Genomic DNA, 8,622 nt, shown 5'->3' on the forward strand with positions numbered 1-8,622 from the left:
CTTCCAGAGTCAGGCAATTCCCCTAAAATTGATATTTTGATCTGTTTCAGGGGAAAGAATTTTCTGAAGCTTTGCATGACTGGCTATTAACAAGTATAACAGATTTAACAAATTAATAAGCATTTATTAAGAGAGTATAGATTCTAGAAAAGTTCTAAATCCTGAGAATACAAAGGAAAAGCAAAAATAATCTTTGCCCTCAAGGAGTTTACAAATTAATGGTGAGAAACCACTAAATTTATATCCTGGAAGGTAGCCACCTAAAAAATCAAAGAACTACCTTCTGGGAGGACCAAAAAAGGCCTTCTGCAGAAGGTCACTTTAGAGATGAATCTTAAAGGAATACAAGGACTCCAAGAAACAAAGATGAGGAAAGAGCATTTCCATGTATCAAGAATGGCCTGGTTTTAAGATAGGACTTAGGGAATATGTTTGAGGAATAACAAGTAGAAGAGAATGACTATATCAAATTGTGAATGGAAGGGACAGACGTTATAAAACTAGAAAGGAAACAAAACAAAACACAGTTCTATGAGCTATCATCAAAGAATACAAGCTCCTCAGGGCAGGAACAGCCTCACTTCTGTGTTTGTATTCCCAGCAATTTGTTTCTGTTTTAACCAGAAACCCTGAGTGTCTGTTCCTCCAAGATTGATTTTTTTTTTTTAAACAAGTATAAAAGAGGCCATTCTCTGTCTCAGTTTTTACTTAGTCTTAGTCACTGATTGAGCTTGCCTCAGTCAAACTAAGATCTGGGAAAGACTTTAACTTAAAAAGGCCAAAGTCTCTCACTGAATGCAGGGTCATTTCTAATTCTATATCTTGCCACTGGGCCCACATGGCTCTGGAGGGGAAAGTGAGGCAGGTGACCTTGCCCAGTCCTCCCTCACTTGAATCCAATTTACTTGCACATCATGACATCCCCTCCCTGATATCATGGTCCTCTTTTAGCACAAAGGACAAACAATAACAGGAACAACCCAGTACTTAGCAGGACCTCATGGCATAGAAATAGCCCCTGACCATTAAAAGGACTAGAATTTAGTCCTGAAAAGGGTTTATTCGTGAAGTATTTTAAATGCTAAACAAAGAATTTGATTCTATAAGGGATTTCTCTATAGAAAACATTGTAGATTATTGAATAGAGATCAGATCTGCACTCATTTTGGCAGCTGTGTGATGATTGCAATGGCGTCATGCTGTCTGGTACATAGTAAGTCTGGCACACAGTAGGTCCATAGAAGGTTATGGGATAAGTGCCTAAACTAGAGTGATGCTTGGGTGAGTATATAAAAAGGGACATAATGGGAGAGACGTTGTGAAAGTAAAAGTGAGATTTGGTAACTGTGTGCACATATATGGGGAGGGAAAGTAAGTAGTCAAAGAACAACATAGAGATCTTATGTGTCAGGGAGACTGGATATCTGGGAGAGTTATCTGACTCTCAACAATACTAGCCAAGTTTGGAAGAGTAGATATTGAGAAAGAGATAAATGTCAGCCAAATGATAACAAAATAATATTGGTAAACCCTTAGCATAGTGTCTAATACATAATAGGTACTTAACAAATGCTTCTTTCCCCTTCCCTATTGTCTTGATTAATGGAGGGAGGTGTGGCTATCAGGGACTAGATCCTACTAGGAGGACTTCACAGAATGCCTTCCTGTCTTTCAGTTTTAAAGAGGAAATGACTCTACAACAATAGTGGGAAATCATGTAACTCTAAGAGCTGTTTCCTACCTAAAATTTCTCAGGTAGGCCAGCTTAACATGTTAGCCAGCAATATAGAATCTAGAACTGGGTCCATTTGGGAGGTCACTGATTGCTTGTAGGCAGATCTAATTGAGTTTATATTTTCTATTCATAAATTTCAAAATTGGAATGGATTATCTCACTGAGCTTTTAGCTATTAATTGTCCAGCTCTCTACAACCTAGTAAACTCCTGTGCCAATTACTGTAAGCCATTAAGTGGAGAGGGAGAGGATTTGATTAATTAACTCAATTTCTTTTCCTCTCTCTGTCTCCATCTCTGTCCCCCCCTCCCCCCTTTCTCTTTCTCTTTCTCTGTCTCTCTCTCTTTTTCTCTCTATCACACACACACACACACCCTTACATTTTGGATGTATTATCATGTGATCTAACCACCATAAGAATCCAAATCCCTTATTCTATTAAAAAAGACATTGAAAAATAGAAAGATTGTGATTTAATCAAGGTCACACAGGTAACAAGTCAGATTTTCCAGATCCAGATTTATTTTTTTCTACTGTATCATGAGTGCCTCTCTCTTAGATGCTACAGACTACAAGGTGAGCAGTTTGCTACAAACTTTAATTTCCATAAGGAACAACAGGCAATTTTGAAATCTTACCCATCATCCCACCATCAGAAAAAAAAAAGAAAAAAAAAAGTTGATTTAACTAAGTTGTATGTTCTCTAATTATCAAGGGCTTTTTTTTTTATTAGAGCAAGGACCATTTTATTTTCTGGATTTTGTATCCCTAGCATAGTACCTGGCCCCTAATAAGCACTTAAGAAATGTTTTATTTGTCTATCTCTCTTCCACATGCCATTTTATGGATAAGGCACTAAGGAATCAGAAAGATCTGTGTTCAAGTCCCATTTCACCTACTTAGTAGCTATGGTTCTGGGAAAGTCATAGAACCTCTCTGGATCTCAGTATCCTCATCTGTCTAATGTATAAATTGGAATCATGGCTTCTGATGTCTTTTCTCTCTCTAAATCTATGCCCCTATGCTATTATCATTTGTAACCTAGAACATTAAGCACTATTAAATGCCTATCTATCAAGTGCTAGCTTAATGGATACATATCCATTATTACCATAAATAATAAATGTTTATTGTTCATCACTTATAAGCAGGGAAAGCACCAAAAAAAGCTATTTGGCTTTCCCACAAGAGAGAATGGTTTATTTATGATCTAGGAAAACCTCAGGGAGCAGTAAGCATCTAATCAAAAAGGAATAAATAGAACTTTACACTTTAATTTGCTGCTTATTTAATGGCTAATAATATTTAATTGTTTATTTTTCAAGAACTAAAGACACTTATGCTATTTTCTTATTCTCTAGGTTATAATTACAAAAAATTTCACCAGACGCCTCTGTTGTCATATTGCTATTTTATAACTATTTCTTATATTCTCCCTCTAAGAGTAAATCTCACCTGAGCTAGGAGATGTTAAACACTAGAGGAGTATTTATGACTTGACAAGGATACTTATTCTTTCTATCCTATTCGAACTAGAACAATGCAGATGATAAGCATAATAAACTGTTTTGATTTTTGATGTGTTTTGCAACAATGAATATTATCATTGACTTTTTTTTTTAAGGTGAGATGATCTGATACATCTAACATCTAGACCTTTCCCATCGCCTGAGATCCCAGAATTGTGAAATAGATGAGTATGATGTGATGAACGTGCTAAATATATAGTTTTATGCAGGTAAAGTATTAGTTTTGAATGCCATGAAACACTGAGAACTGAATAATTTTCTAGAATAGTTTAACAGCTGTTCAAAACATACCTTAGACTTGTTTTTAAAAAAGGGTAAAGCAATTGTGAGATGATCTACATTTTGTGAATTTTATTTAAATACCAAATAAATGAAGCTCTAGACCCCGAAATGTCAGTTTTACTAATATGTTATTTTCTAAATAAGAAAGGGGGCTTTCCTTCTATTCAGTTTTATATTTGTAATATTCATTACTTTTAAAATTGTAATTAATGCTGTAGTATTTTCTTTTAAAATAGAAATAAATATTTTAATGAAAAACACATGCTTTTGGTTAACATTTTGTTATTCTTCTTCAATTATACTTGCAACATTCATGAATGTAAATCCAAACTATTTGTTAAACTGCTCTTTGTTGGTGAAATCAGCAAAAAGAATCAAAGAATCTTAGTGATAGGGAAGGCTTTTGAACTTATCCAGTCTATAATTTTATAGATCATAAACTTGAGACACATAAGATAAAGTAATTAGCCCAAGGTTGAAGCAGTATTTCTTAGGACAGGAAAGGCTACTCTTAGGATTGCAAAGAGATTCTTTTGATTTCTAAAATAATTCATATAAGGAATTTCTTTTCTAAATAACTCTGGATGGTTGTGTTAATCTACTCTTTTTGATCAGACATAGAGCAGAAACATGCTGTTTGGAGTCATTGCAAATTGAAAATAATTGTTCTTAATGGAAGATAAAGTCTTTCATGGTTGGGATTAGGTTAAGGTTAGGGTTAGGATTAGGATTAGGGTTAGGGTTAATTTTTAAAATTATAATGGAGGCAAATGGCAAAAATCAGATTCTCTTGATTTTTCTAAGGATATAAATCTTTGCATAAAGTATGGTGTTCTTTCATTCTTTCATGTTTCATCTCAAATTATAAAGCCCATTCAGCCAGATTTTTACTAGCAGTAAAATACTATAGGTGGTATTTTGATAGGAAAAGGAAATACCATTGGAAATCGAGTGCTTGAAGATAATCCTGGTTCTTCCACTAACCAATCTAGAGTAAGTCAATTCGAGTTAATTGAGGAAAGCATGTTACAGATCTGATAGGAATTAAATTTGGTAAATATTTCTTAATTCATTCTGGAGAAAATACAGAAGTTAGATGAGACTCAAAATTTTTTTCAAGGCGCTTTATGGCCTGATAAATTAGAACAAGCTATTGGGAAGTACTATTTCAAAACCTCACCAAATAACCTTATTATCATAAAACTTGAATCTCTGGTTTCCCTTCTTTGGATTGTCCATTTTCTCTTTTATGAAATGATGAATTCCAGTAAATGGTCTCTAAGATTGCTTCTAGTTCTAAAATTCTATGATCCTCAAAATTCTATGACTTTTACCACATCCTCTGTCTATAATTTTTAGGACAAAGTAGAAATAAGTTAAGTGAAAAGATGATCACTTTGAGCCAAACCAGAGGTTTAGAAACCTCCTCTGATTGGAACTTGAAGAAAAATGTTTTGAAACAAAGCCAGGAAGAAGTGAGGACAAAAGGCTATATGAAACTTTTTTGTCCATAGCTTTTGCCCTCACACATATATCAAAATATTGACCTATACTCAGGAATGTACTTAACCATTTAGAATTAGAAGAGATCAAGAACAATTTCTGAATTTTACAGATAAGTAAATTGATTTTTGAGAGAAACTAAGTGACTTGCTCACGGTCACATAGGCAGTTTCTCAGGCAGAATTTGAAGGCAAGTCTTTCAGACTTTAATTCTACTTCAGATCACATGATGCTGACTTCTTGATTGAGGCTATAATAAAAGTAAAAGTGGGGGAGTTGAGGAAGAGAGTTGGGAAAGAGAGGAGAAAGGTAATATAAAAAGAAAAAGCGTAAAGTGTCCATATTAATGACCTCTACATAATGTGCATCCCAGAAATGCTGACATTTTCCTCTTACTGCAGTCCCTCTTCTCAGTCACTCCTAAGTTCTTACCTTCAAAATCTTACAAAGATGATTGCTAAAAATCTTCTTGACATATGAGAAAAAAAAATACTATTAAAAATAAATAATGATCAGGTGGCACTAAAATATCTACACTGAGAAAGATATTATCCAATCTATTCAAGGATGTATTTTTAAGCACCTATTGGATGCAAGGCTCCATGACAAGTTTTGGAAAAACAAAGACAAAAGGAAGAAAAATTCCTGAATTTCAAGAATTTACCTAGGGTATACATTTACTGATAAATAAATATAACATGATGAGTTGGATAGAGCAAGGTTGAGGTGGGGTGAGGGATGAGGATCAGGAAAAGCTTCCCATAAGTAAATACAAGATAACTTAGCAATGGAGAGAGCACCCCAGGATGTTGGAGAATAGCTGAGGAAGAATCAAGAAAGACTTCCTAAAACAGGGACATCTGATTTGAGCTTTGAATGAAATTAGGAATTAGAAGAGGTTAAAAGTGAGAAAAGAGTATATTTTAATGAAATGGAAGGGAAATCAGTGTATTCCATGAGACAAAGATAGGTGCACACAATTGGGGAGCTGAGATGTAGAAGGTATGAAAAATCCAAAGTAAACCTTATTAAAGTCAACCCTCAATAATGTCTACCCACTAGAGGCATCAGAATCTGAGACAGCAGATAAATACACAAAATCAACTGAATTTAAGTTAAAAATAACTCATTCATTTTTTTTTTTCCTAGTGCACTTTCTTCACAATCTTGTGTGGCAGATTGTACACATTTTATATCTGTTTTGAATAGGAAGACACTGAATAAGTCAAGCCTTCAAAATGTGAGCTAACTTTTGTGGGATGATTTGACCAAAGGGATCAGGGTATACTGAAACAACTTTAAATTCTTTTCTATATTAAAATCTTATGTTAAAAATCTTAATATTAAAATCTTATGCCAAAAAAGAGGACCAAAATAGATTTTTAAACTTTTAGTTTTCCACTATCTATGAAGATTTCCCATGTACTTGTGGCACTTTTGATAATACCAATATACAACTGTTGGAATATGCCAGAGATGTTGGGTTGTGGAGTGTGGTGTCTTGTCTAAAGAGTTCAGGCTCAAACCATCTCCAAATCAACTTGCATGGGCATTTGGGCATTTACTGGGAGTCAGAGGTATGCATTCTTCAGGCCTCTTCCTTAAGACAGGTGGGCAACCCAGCAGAGTGGTGTAAGGGTTTATATAGAAGGAAAAAAAGTAAGAAAAAATAAGAGAATTGGGCAGAACAGGAAAATTGAATGATCTCAGAAAAGAGTTTGTATATGCTTGGAAAAGACTGGGAAAATCTTGATGATTTGGATTAAAGTATGTGAGGAAAAAGGTAAAAGGCCCTTTTGTTCTAATGAGATCCCTGAGGGAGACTAAGTGAAGGGATCTTTGGGGCAGAGACAGCAGCTAAAATTACATTCAATCTGAAAAATAACTTAAGTGACCTCAAGTAAAGGCTTTTAAAGATACTCACAGAACTTGTTGCTGCCTAGTTTTTAATCCTTTTCTTGTTTTATTATATTACTGTTTAACAAAGTATCTTTTAGAACGTGATTTATTTGAAAAAAAATATATCCTGCAGGATAAAAAAAATTTTTTTTGAGTTTTTGTTAATCAAGTTAGGTAGTGAAGTCAGGAACTCGAAGGGGAAAATGTTTCCTAGTTTCTAGAGGATGATTCTCCAGAAAGTCAAAAAAACTTCTACCTGCCACAAAAAAAGAAAGAGTATGTTAAATTTACATAGGAATTCAGAATTTTGCAGATAGAGAAATTTGAGATTCCTGAACAGAGACATGTATGATATGCAAGATGGTAGGGTACACTAAAGCTTTTGCAGGATACTGATACTTAAAATGTTATTAGTAAAATTGGGAAGTTATTATTAACTATGAGTTCTTTTGGTCACAACTGTTTACTGAACTACAAAAATGTTATACTTAAGAGGAACTACTTGTTATTAATTCAACTTCTGTTTTAAGGCTATTAAAAAAATTATTCCCTTAATCCTTATTGGAGGCTAAATCAAAAAAGTCAAATTCAGCTTTAGATACTAGCTGTGTGACTTTGGGCAAGTCACTTAACCCTGTTTGCCTCAATAGCTCATTTGTAAAATGAACTGGAGAAGGAAATGACAATACACTCCAAAAAAACCTCCAATAGGGTCATAAAGTGTCAACCATGACTAAAATGAACAAATGAAGAATGTTTGCAGAAGGAATTCAGCAGTAGTGGGAGACTGAAGCTAATTAATCTTGAAAGTTCCCTTTCAGCTTTGATCCTAACCCTTCCAGACAACAAGGGAGAATAAGGTAAATTTAGACCAGTCAATATAATCACTTACTAATGTTTTCTGAAAATTTTATGTGAGGGTTTTTTCAATTAATAGCCAAAAAAGTTAATCCTAAAATAACATGACTCTTGTCTCCAATTATGACCACATTAAAAGGCAGAATTTACTAGGAGTTTTGGAATTGTCTTAAAATAAAGCTTCTTAAACTATGGGTTAAGAACCCCACATGGGTTCATAACCCATAGGGGGTTATGAAATGATTATTGGCAAATCAATAAAAATCTAGGCTATTTTATATGCCTATATACCTGGATCAAGTAAAAATTTCTAGGTGGAAAAGGAATCTTTAGTGGAAAGAGTTTTACAAGTCCTGGCCTTGAGCACTGACAGGTTAAGTGACATGCTAACCAGTATTTATCAGGGCCTTGTAACCAGGTCTTCCTGACTTCATGAGTTTACCTGCCCTACAGGCTTATAGCCCAAGCTATATAATGAATAGAAATCTTAAGATCAAGAGTGTGTGAGAAATAGAACTCTTCTAAGAATGAAAAGAATTTGGGGAAATCTTGATTTAAAGTAATCTCATTCATCAAGCATTTTTGAATGTAAGTCAATCATCTCTCAAACATCAAGGAGCTTACATTATATTGGGGTGAGGCTATTTATAGTTTATCAATCAACCTATCAATAAACATTGAGTCTATTATGTGCGTGGGCTAAGCATATGATTCAGCAAGAGGCAAAAGATAGGTCTATGAAGGTGTTTTATCTATCGGCGAATTAATGAACATTTATCAAGCTCCCAGGCACTGTGGTAAATGTGGGGATGCAAA

The sequence above is a fragment of the Antechinus flavipes genome, chromosome 1 (genome assembly GCF_016432865.1).
Source record: "Antechinus flavipes isolate AdamAnt ecotype Samford, QLD, Australia chromosome 1, AdamAnt_v2, whole genome shotgun sequence".
NCBI classification, from domain to species: Eukaryota; Metazoa; Chordata; class Mammalia; order Dasyuromorphia; family Dasyuridae; genus Antechinus; species Antechinus flavipes.